Source organism: Harpia harpyja, chromosome 5 (assembly GCF_026419915.1).
Source record: "Harpia harpyja isolate bHarHar1 chromosome 5, bHarHar1 primary haplotype, whole genome shotgun sequence".
In the NCBI taxonomy this organism is placed as follows: Eukaryota; Metazoa; Chordata; class Aves; order Accipitriformes; family Accipitridae; genus Harpia; species Harpia harpyja.
Window position 1 is genome coordinate 18,831,583 of NC_068944.1, and position 12,282 is coordinate 18,843,864.

At 37.9% G+C, this 12,282-nt stretch overlaps 1 long non-coding RNA gene across 1 annotated transcript; it reads left to right on the forward strand.

Moving 5' to 3' along the window:
* Nucleotides 1-762: 762 nt before the first annotated feature.
* LOC128141805 (uncharacterized) lies at nucleotides 763-5,090 on the forward strand. The gene is made up of 2 exons (XR_008235180.1): nucleotides 763-895; nucleotides 2,538-5,090. It is a non-coding gene; the product is annotated as an uncharacterized LOC128141805 (long non-coding RNA).
* The last annotated feature ends 7,192 nt before the right edge of the window (nucleotides 5,091-12,282 follow it).

Below are 12,282 nucleotides of genomic sequence, written 5' to 3' on the forward strand. Positions count from 1 at the left end.
GAAACCATTACCTGCTTGTGGAATAAACCTGGCAGTTTGGGTTTGATATTTAATGCGTTTATTTTTACAAACCGTAAGCTATGTTCCACAGCAACTGACGGAGCTGCTGCTATCACGTGCCATAGAGATCACCTTGCTGTTTTCTGCATAATCTGCAAGCATCCTTAACATGCAAGCATTTAACATGCTAATGCATGTGTTTCATTAGTGGACCTCATATTAAGACTAGATATGCCGGTACCCAAATGTGATAAGGAATGATAATAGATTAATGATAATAGACTGAGATAAATGACAACAAAGTTGGACTTGAAGGGACACTAGGACTTTTAAGATGCTAGGATTTAATTACTTTAATGATACTAGGTAAGGAAAAGTTAACATGGTGAAAAATATTTTGTTGCCCAAGTACAGGGAGTATGATAAAAATGTTTTCAGTTAGAATGGAAAATGCAGAAGTATTTAGAAGAAAAAATCACTAGCTGGTCTTGCATTCTTATCTAAGTTGGCCAATGATAGTTTAAAAATGCTATTTTTTTAAACACTAGAGAGCTAAATGTTAATGGAGCACACAAGATGGAGTTGAAGAGAGGAATTTGCAAGCTGTTGTCAAGAAAATTAAGACATCTAAGTTTTACCTATTTATATTAGTGGAGAATTTGGTTTGGAGTTTGCAAATAACAGAGAATTTGTAAAGCATTTTTAAAAATGAGGAGCTAATGAAGGGGGTAATGTTTTCTTGTTTCTGAAGATGAACTGGTATTGCACAATTCATCTCCTAGAGGGAAACTCACTGTCAACTGTACGGCCATGGTCAACATACCCTTTTTTTTTTCCTCCGCAATCACATGCAGCCACTTTGGAGGTTGAAATTTCAGCATTTTCCAAATAACAGGTAAAATTTAAGTAAAACAGTAGGAGGAGCAAGCAAAGTTGCTTGTTCCTGACAGTGCTGTAATTAGAGAGGTATTATGTTTTTCATGCTAGAGGGAAAACACTCATATATATAAGAATAAAACAAATAAAAAAAAACACCCAAGAAATAATATTCATGCACTTACTTGGATTGCTAAGGAGAAAGATTTGTTTTATCTTTCAGCATGATTAGAGACATTCCTACTTTGAAACTTCAGTTATTGCTTCATTCAAATAGATGGAGAGACAGTGCCTATTAAAAACATTAAAGCTGTTTTGTAAGTTCTTTAGTTCATGGCAGTATCTCTGAATGGTTGATTTTGTTACCTATTTTGGGGAAATGTCTTTTACTTTAAACCGTTGATTATAAAAAAATAGCATTTCTTTTTTTTTTCCAGAAGAATTGTTGCCCATCATTGATTCAGCTGTCAAAAACCCATTCTTTTGCAATTTTTAGTAATGTAATGATTTTGTCTAGACTCAAGAGTATATTACAACTAGTGAATTCATATTTTTCACCTGCTTAAATTTAATTTATTTCTTCAGCCAGTAATATCAGTGTAGCTGGAGCAGGGCAAAATTGTCAGGTTCACAAATAATTGGCATCAATCTGTTTCATTTGAATAATATATAGATATTTCAATGTGGCACAAATACATGTTTTTGTTTGACCTAAAAAGTTCATTTTCTTTGACAAGACAACAAAAATTGTACACTTCATATCAAGACTAGACTTTTTTCTTACATTTTAGTTTGGTCAGTAAGCAAAAAAAAACCCCACCTTTTAAAATACATATGCACTTCCACAATTATTTATTCATTTAAATACAACCTACCCCTCTCCTTGGTCTCTAGATTCAATGCAGATAGGTCAGTTTACATTTATTTAGAAAGTGGGTCCAAAATCTTTACTTACTTAAAAAAAAATCGAGGAAATACGTGGGGGATTGTGATCCCAGATTGTTAATTTACCATTGTGTCTGATTTCAGTCAATACCCAGTAACGAGATACATTTATCCCATGTAGACATTTGTATCAGGTGTTCTTTGTTAGGGGGAAGACTGACACAGAACTAAGGCTCAACAGAGGAAACACTTCATAGTGAAACATCAAAATTACCAAAGGGATGAGGGGACAAGCTATAGCCTTTCTTAAGGCAAGCAGTCATTAAATAGACAACCAAAGAAGAGGGCATGACATCCAGTCTAACGAAGAGGCATTCGCATCTTCTGGGAAATGAAACAACGCTTATTTAAATTCTTTTAAATAGCCAGACTATCTCCTGGATTAAAAGTAAAATAAAATTTATTGAATAAGATTCAATCTCTCTGGACCTCTTCAGGAAGACTTCAAATCCTATAAAAGAAATTGGCTATAAAAGCTAAGATGCCACATCAAAAGAGGGATTTTCCAATTATGTAACATGAGCATAAAATATCTAGGACCACAAAAGTCTTGACATCTAGGGTAGAATGGTACATCAGATGGAAATAATATGACTAGTATGCATAGTTTAAACATTTTACTTCCTCAGTTAGGTCTAATGTAAACTCTTGTTATTCTGTTGCCTATTTTTAATCTCATTAATAAGTACTTCAATTTCTTTTTTTCCTTAATCTAGATGAAACTGAGAATGAATTCAAGATTACTGCCTAGCAAGACACTCCCTTTTGAATGGGGTAACGAATCTAGAAAGCAAGGCACTGAGCACTGAAAAGTGCTGCAGCTCCATGCTGCATTTCTAGAGTATCCAGAGGGTAGCAGAGTTGGTGCACCATAGGATGATTCAAGCTGCACAGCGGTGGTGGGCAGCCACCACAGCCACGGTCAGGACGGCACAAGCATCCTTCATGACTGATGGTAACCAGAACACCGCGTGCCACGTAGCAAGATAACGGGAAGCACGCTTGAACTCATGGACACTCCAGGAAATTTGCAGCTTCCAGTTATTGAGCCATGAATTAGGATTCAGCTATTAGCTAACCTCAGTGACTTCCTCTTAAGCTGGAGCTGAACAGTAAAGAAAAACATGCCATTCACACTGATGGTGTGCATGAGGTGGAAAAGACAATTGTGTTTTAACCTTACTATTTGCTTGATCATGTGCAGAGGAAGCCCATACTGAATTACAACAATCTTGATACATATTTTTTAACATTTGGGTTCAGTATTATCTCTAGATTAAATTAAACTGAACCACAGCATAGGAGAAGAAAGGAAAGTGTCTATAATTAGGTTAGTTTTTCACTTTTGACACAGTAGGCCAATTTTGTTCTCAAATTGACTGTATAAACCTGCATAACTTAATTTACTTCTGCTGGAAGTTCAGTGTAATTGTATTAGCATTGGTAGAGATGATACTCTCATTCAAATTGACTATATCTGATGCTGCCTTGGATTTAAAGAAAATACAGTTAGTACTTTCCTTTTTTCCCTTTTAACTACCTTCTTCAAGTAAAAGATGCTCTTGCCTGTAGAGGGAGATTTTAAAACGTACAAAGACCTGCCCAAAAGAAAGTAAATCATGAACTGCATGCATTAAGGATGTTTATATTGGCATAGGGTAGAGGGTGAGGAAGCCTGTCTTATATGGCTACCTCTGTCATATGCTTCGGTCCTATCTGTACTAGAAGCTGATCTATTATGGACAATCAGGGATTATCATGCAAACAGCTTACAGCATAGTTAAAGGTTCCATTCCTGATAACCATTTTAAAATATTATTGTTGACAGGGAAGACCCACCTGGCCCTGTGAAATTCATACACTTTTCTGTACCATGTTTTCCTTAACTTAAAAACTGGATTCCCAACAATTCATAATATTCCATAGGGAGTAAAATAATATCTGTTATTCTGAGATTCCTGGATTAAGGCACTGTAGAAATACAAAGTGTTATTACTGAGCAATTAGGTTCAGGGAAAAAATCTAGTAAACCCAGTCACTAAGTAGGTTGCTTACCTTTGCGAATCTGAAGCTTAACGATTAGAAAGAGTTCGAAAATGTTAGGCATACTGCCAGTAAGTTGTCTTGTATGTGTAACATACTGTGTCATACAAACCAGAAGTCTAAAGGTGGATGTTTCAGAGGAAAGCACCCATAATCACAGCAGTGTGTGAAAGGTAGAGGATGAATTCCTGTTAGGGAAAAAGAATACCAGCAATTACTGCTATGAAGGGTAAGTCAAATTAAAAGAGGATCATTTACCAGGCATGACTGGCAGATCATGGAAAGAAATTAGTAGCAAAATTAGATTTCATGGGCACAAATGAGGTTAAATAAAGTCCCCAAGTCTTTATGTGAGTAAACTGAGAGTAAAACTCCTACAGGCATTTAAAGAAAGCAGAAGAGTGAACCTTTCTTTATGTGTCACCCTGCTTTGGTGCTGCTGCGATCAGAGTTCCACTTGCAACCTGTTATTGTTTGTTTTACTAGGAAATCACTAGAGTATCCCAAACTGAAATTAAAACTTACTGTTTACCTAAAAAAGGACTATTAGAAAGATGCAAGAAAAAGATAAGATCCAACTCCTTCAAATTACATTTTACCATATAATGTAAAAAAGAGTACTGGAAGACAAACTAAGCAAAATAATAATGGATTAGCCCAAGAAATGCCATTTGAGCAGAACAGTTACCCAGTCATGATCAAGTATAGCTTTGTCAGCAGATAAAAGATGAGTTAAAGGGAAACAGAAGTGATGTTGTATAGGCAAGTGGCTTACAGATGGAAAACTATTCTTAGTCATGTGAATGTGCAAAGAAATGTAAGGGAAAAATGGAATGACAGACTGACAAGCAACATAACTGACAGCTAGGAAGGGAATACTAGTGGCTTCATAACAGATGAATATGAAGGTTGATCTCAGATCGTATAACTACATCAGAGCTATCTTTAAACTAGTGATCTCGGATGTGGAAATAGAAACAGAGCTTGTAGGAATAAAAAAGGAAAATAGCTGGCCCTGAGAGTTTTCACAGTAGGAACAGACAGAAAAGTCTAAACTCGGCAGCAGTGGCTTTCCTCTGTCTGTTTTGGTCTGTATGGAAAGAAACAGTGTAAGTAGAAGATGATGTATAAATTGCTAACAAAGTTGACAGTTAAACCATTTTTGCAGGCTAGAATTGTGATGCAATATTAAATCAAATGCAATATTAAAGCCGTTGCTTACAGAATGGGTATTTATGCTGCTTTATAAGCGGAGGAAGCCTTTAATGCCTTTACTCATGGGTGGTAACGTGAATCTTTCACTACCTTAAAAAAAGATCTCACAGCACCACCAGATACTATAGTAATATTCAGTCATTTGGACAGCGGGGTCAGACAGGGTTTGGTGAACCGTGTTTGAAGAAGGACTTCACCCCCCTAATGCTGCTTCTCCTCAGATGACCTGCCCTTCCCAAGGCCCAGAGCCTGTCCTTTTGCATGTCAAAAGCTGCAGCATAGCACTGAACTATCCCAGCTGTCCTCCTCCTGATGGAGGACCCTCTGACGAGTACGTCTCCCTCAGTGAACACCCTTCTGCAGTCCGTAGTCTCTCAGTGACGCCACACGTGAGCCAGCTTTCATCTCCTTCAGCAGACTGCTGATGAGGGGGAAGAGCGGTGCTGCTGAGGGAAGGAGCAAATCTTACAGCCTTTCCTGTCGGCTATGGGATGGAGACACTCTGCAGGTGGCAATGTCCCGCTCCGGGGGGCCACAGAAAGCAGGGCTGGGCTATGTTACACAGGGTGGCTTCTCATGGGGTACTGTTTGATGCCAGGTATGCATCATGATGCCATCCATGTCGAATGCAACTTCATTTCATTTACCATAGGTATATCTGGAGTTTTTCTGTCTCACATTTTTGAAGCGAGTATACAACTTGATGTGATCTGCTTAATAGATTGCAAAATTTTAAGTGGTTAGTTACTGGAGCTGACTCAAGGCTGCTCCACATACAGGCAAATTTGAATTTTGCAGCAGTAGTAGTCAGAGTCTGTATTAAAAAGAACATGGGGGTTGTGGAAGGTGGAGGTGCACGAAGAAGAGCATGGAGGAAAGAGAAGAGGGAGATCCACTGTGGAGACAGGCTGAGAAGGCTCGGTGGGGTTTTGGCTGACTAGGAGTAGAAATAAGAGGCCATTTTCATCTGTCACTGGATCCCAGCACTCCAGTCTCTAGACGCAGGAGGTGGTGCCTCTCCTTGCCCACACTCCATACCTCTCAAGCAGCAGACAAGTCATCATTTACATCTCCTCCACTGCTGCCAGGGCTGAGCTGCTCCCATAAAGGGAAGGGGCAGAGAGAGGACCGAGTCAGAAGGGTCAGGTTTGCTACTGCTGCTGGTGCATACTCATTCTGAGACTCAGTATAAAACACATATAAATACAGTATAACACACACACATATATATATACACGCACACACATATATATACACAGTATGAAAGTATAAATTACTCAGGCTGAGGGAGTTTGCCAACAGGAAATCAGTTGTTCACATACAGCATGAACAGCTCAAACGTGGTCTTCCTCTCCACAGGAGAAAGGCCTTGGCAGAGGAAAGAGCGGAGCTTGGCTGCTCTTTATTGGGACCGTTTTGCCACCCTGAGTATCTGCATCCACAGGCAACCTGCCGACATTGGCTATACCTGCAGCTGGCCCTGCTGTTCTCTATTCAAATAAAAGAAAGACTCTAATGTTAAAATGGAAACGTCAGCATTGCCTATCAGTAGAAATAAATGTCTTTAAGAATTTAATTTTTTTATTTGGAAAAAAGAAGAATAGATGTTTATATTAGGGCATAATATTTGAATATTTGTCTGGTACAAATCTGAACTTACAGTGCAGCAGAGGTGGTACAGTGTGAAAGAAGACAACACCACGATGTTATTACAGCATTAGCTATGGAAGTAACTGTCTCATTACTCTGCTTACATGATCAATACTTTTGTTGTCAGTAAGTGTAACAAACCTGCTCCATTAAAATGCTATTTAGCTATAATAGGCTAAAGAGCTTTTGAAATTAATGTTGTAGGAAAACCACATATTCCCCAAACCCAAAGGACTACCCATTTAAAAAAAAAATTATTTAAGCAGCTATACAAGGACATTAATGTATTTCTGCATCTACAAGGGCAGCAGTTTCACAAACGCAGGGCCCATCCTAAAAACAGCCTTATACTTCTGACTTCCAGCAAAAGAATAATCCTTGGGGCCATTTTCATGTATCTAAAAAAAGTGCTTAAGGAGTCACGATCTATTATGTGCTCCAGGGCTAACAGGAATCCCACCTAGGGCAAGTGGCTGTACTTACGAACGACTTCAAGGCATATTGTTGAAAGGGTAATGTGAAAGGGCATAGCCAAGGTTTTCAAACTGTTAGAAAACACTTTCAGCTCTTCTTATGTAGAATAGACCCTGTCTCTCTCTCAGATTTCAAATTTCTACCTGGCACATGGGTAGACTATGCAATAGTTTTAGCATCACCTATTTATGAATGCCATATGTTATATATACCTTTTAGATCATTGTGAGACATAACAAGATGGAGTTCATTTAACTAAGGAATAGTCTGGGGACATAGTCCAGATAATATATACCAGCAAATGTTAAACAGACAATGCTGGAGTAATTTTCTAGTTTGACCACCGTTAGGAGAAGCTAAACAGATGTGTCTAGGAAGGTTTCAGGCTCCAGTAGAGAGAACACTGAAAGGCTCCCCAGAAGTCTGCTAAACACTCCTCCTCCCTCTGACTTTTCTAAAAGCAAAGATGATGAATTTATCCTGACAATAATAAAAGTTCATTGTTTCCAAAGCATTTGAAACATCTGGATTAAGAACATGTAATGAAATCCCAGACAAGATTCCGGGGAAGCATACTTGAATTTCTCAAAGACACATGACTACAAAAGCTAATTGCCCGTTCACTGGAAATTTTGAAAATGTTTTGTTGTGCTCACTTAAGGCTTCTCCCCTGCCAGTGAAATTCTCACTAACAAAAAATGCTGCCTTACAGTCAGCTATAAGGGTGCACTCTCTTTGAAAAGAAACTGTGATTTTATAGTCATCATCAACCACTTGATTCATTACATGTCTCAACCCAGAGGTACTGTTAGATCAGAATCGTAACAAGGAGAAATTTCCAGCAGGAATTGCTGTGAGGACAGATCACCCAAGGGACCAATCATTAGGTGCAGCAAAGAAGTTACATAATTTTAACTTGTTACTGCGTAAACTGTATGGTCATAGTTTATGTTAACATATCAGCAATTAAATTATTTCTAAACTTCACAGTTGCAAGACAAGAATCAGGTCTGCATATTGTTAAGTCTCTTTTCTACAAACTTGTACTAATTAGCATGGTTAGTTGGCCTTACAGGAAAAAGGGATGTTTGTGCTGTGACAGATATTTAAACTGAAAACTCTAGACACGTGTCAAAACAAACCCAGTCCAAGGCTAAGAGAGCACCTGCCTTATGAACACACTGGAAAGAGCACTCGAGTATTTTAAGGCGTGTTCACATCACGCTTTAGGATTAATGGCACTTTGAACATTCCCACACAGCTCTATTGTGCAGGCTTATTAGCAGCTGAACAGTGAATACTCCTTTCAGCAAAGGTCAGATAAGTGACACTAATTACCAGCAATTGCTTCCTGCCCAAGGTTAACTCACATGCCTGTTGTGGAGCAAACAATGTATACCTAACAGACGTAATTTCTACTGACACAACCTATTCGACGTTTCAGATTTGGTGAGTGGCTGATGTACTGTCCCCAAGTACTGAGCATAACTTTTGAGCCTATGTCCTTGAGACATCTGAAACGCAAAGAGAATACACAGCCCATTGCAGTGCTCTGTGGGAGGACAGCAGGAACAGATGGTATTTATAAACACAAGTATTATGCACAGAGCATAAACACACGCATGAAATGCTGAACAGAAGTGTTCTGTGCCTGGAGTTTACTTATCCACTGTCTCTTGAATTGCATAGATTAGTCAAACGGAAATGTTATTTCCATTTTTCCCCAATAATGCTATATTCTCATGTTGAAAGAGGTAAACTTCAAAGAGTTAATCATGCAGTTACCTGCGTGATTATTAAAAGTATCATCTGCCCTACTTTTTATAATAATATTTTTAAATTATTCAGAAAAATATAGTTCAGCACTTGGTAACTCTAGCTAATTTAATTTCCATCACATCTGGTAACACTGGGTAGGTTCAAAGGTAAACTTATATGCAACTCACATTACAAACAATTGTGTAAAATGCTGTGCACGTAAGTCTCCAGTAGGAGTAACCTGGGGGGTATAACTTGCAGCATAGATTTCATTAATCTAATTCATTATTGAATTACTAATGAGTCACTCCTCTGTCTGAACAAAGCACTCCCAACTACTTCTGCTCTCAGGAAAGTTAGAGGTAAAAGAAAGAGAAGGTAAAGTTTTACTGTCATCCTGAAAGGCATATATATTTACGTTTTTAAAACATAATCATTGCATTATTTCATTGGAAGCTCCTTTCCAAAAATATTCAGGATTTACTGCACTTGCTGTGACAGAATTGTGTAAATTCTGTATTAATATTGCACACTGTTGATTGGTGTTTGACAGCAGATTTAGCTGTAATGGCTAACGCAGTTACCTCCTCCAGCTATCTGCCTCATCCGACTTTCCAAGGTTGCTGAAACTCTGGAAATTAAGTGAGAATTATCCATACCACTTTTTATGGGACCAAGAAATACTGGCATCACAGGATTTGTGACATTCCCCAGAGAAAACCCCTAGAAGGGTGTTTGTGTGGCAGAATTTCACAACTAACACATCCCACTTCTCATTTTACCATTGCTGCTGTCATATTTATTCCTTATATGGTATTCACCAGCCAAAATATATTTGGAATCTAGAAATTAGATTGTGCATTTATAACTTCTGATAACATTATGTATAAGGTATTACCAATGTGTTGAGAAGCAATGGGAAATCAGGAGTGTACTGATTAGATATAGATGTTAATGTCACACCTTGTTGGGGTATGCAGGTACAGGCTTATGGCAGTCGTATTTCCTAATCCCCTCCTCACAGAATCACTTTCAGGAATCTAATCACCAGACTCAACTAAATATTCTTTCTTAATCAAGAAAAACAAAGGGCAAAACTGAGGTGGTCTTGCTTGAACACAGAAAAAAAACCCTTTGCTTTTGCTCTGTGTCCTACCTTTCCTGCTTAGTGCTTAAGAGGGGGCTGGTAAGAAGAAAACGGCCATCTTGGACAAAGAAAATCAATTTCAAGTGAATAGAGCTTCCAAAATTAGAGTAAGAGAATGGGAGCTAGAAGCTAGCTGAGATGCTAAAGTGACCCTGGAAGATATTTCTTGACAAATCTAATCTTAATAACATACCTTGTTTCTTTATCTCTTTGTAGCATTGTTCCATTACTGCCAATCTGTTAGTAAATACATTATTTTATACTTAAATCTTGAGAAGAATCTGACTCTGAGTGATCTAACACACAATCAAGACATTTCTGATATAAAAGGGTGGCAAAGTAAAGAAAACGGTGTACTAGGACACCTTAAGCATTTTCTTTGTCACAAATTGCTTCCAGTGTATTTAGAGGGGACTACTGTCTGCCACTAAAGAAGCTGCAGTGGTCTGTTTGAGAAGTGGTACCGTAAAGTTGTTTTTTTTTTAAATATCTTGTGATGACTAGTGATGCCTCTTTGCGTGCAGTGAGACAGTAGGAAAAATATCTAAAATTCAAAAGATCCGGAGAATTTCATACACCCATTTCCATACTGGACACGTTCTGTACAAGGGCACTTTTCTCCCCAGGTTGTTAATTCCAGTAAGTGGTAGTGTCATGACTTGAGCTGCTGGAACTGTTCCACTGGCTAAAATAAGACGTTAAAGACCTTGACAGCATTCCAGTTGGAAAACTTGTGTTATGGATCCTTCTTTCAGTACATTACACTCAGTTTTTCATTTCTTTGAGAAAACAAACAAATTGGTTTAGCAGTTACAGCAATTCATATGCCATAAGGGTACGAATTAGAGGTTTTAAATGTCTGGACCAAGGAAAACATAGCATACATTCAGAAACTGTAATACACTTGTTATGCAAAACAGATTTTTTTAAGACTCCTTACTTTGGTAGATTAGTTTCAAAGCCATTTTTATAAGAGACATTATCAAAGAAAAAAAGGAAAGATAAATTTTACATGCACTACTCATTTGTTTTTGTTAGGAAATCATACTGCCTGAAAAATTAACAGTTTCTTCATGGCTCTTTGCCACCTACAGGCAACATCTATTTTCCTCCTTGCTTTCTGATTTACTCTGAGGGTAAAAAGAGAGGTACATCGATTATTGCAATCCTGCCTTGCCAAGTAAATGTAGCTATGCAAATTCTTATCTACTATTCCAGGGTCCTTACAAGATTCAGTGCCTCTACACAGTGACAAAAGCGTGAACACCTTGCTCTGTATAACATACCAAAGGACATCTCAACAGACAAAACTAGCCACACGTTCATGGAACCCTGCCATCAAAACAGTGACTCAGAGAATGTGGCTCCTGCTGGGCTGCTGATTATCTCAATAGGACGAGCTTATACGGGAAATGTATGAAATCACATATATTAATATCAACTTAAAAACAGGAAAAGATATCACAAATCTTGCACAGATCTACCTCTGCTAGCACAGGAAAGACAGAAGTAATTACTGTAATACATGTTGAAGGCTCACCACCACATGGTAAATTTAAGTTTCTTTGAAGTTGGTAGCAAGATTTTGTAAATCATTATTACAGCTAGTAGTAAAAGAAAAACCCTTTCCTGTTATTGGCACCTCAGGTTTTCTAAGGCAGAAACATAAATTACAAAATGGATTACAATCCTAAATCAAACATAAATTACAAAATGGATTACAATCCTAAATCACGTTGCCAAAAAGACTTTTATTACTTTAGTTCAAACTATTGGGGTGGGGGGAGGCAAACACAATTTGGAGATTTTTAGACCCATGAAAATTGCTTTGTTCGGATGCTGGGAAACCCAAAGAAAAATGGGAACATAAAATTGAAAACACAAATTCATAACAAAAACATTTACCGATACTCCTCAGTACAAAGTCATCTTCTGCCAAAACAGTATCCTCTTACAAGAACTTCTCCTAGCAAATAACAGTGGTATGAGTCGTGCGTTGCAACCTTTTAGCTGCAATTCAGAGAATGCCCTTAATTTAGTAATTTGGAAGATAAGCTTGAATGTAGATGAAAATACATATAATCAAGCATGGAAGACACTAAAATATAGAATCTGTGCTATAGACAAGTTACAAGATCTTGATAACATGATTTCAAAATTATAAGAGAATGTGA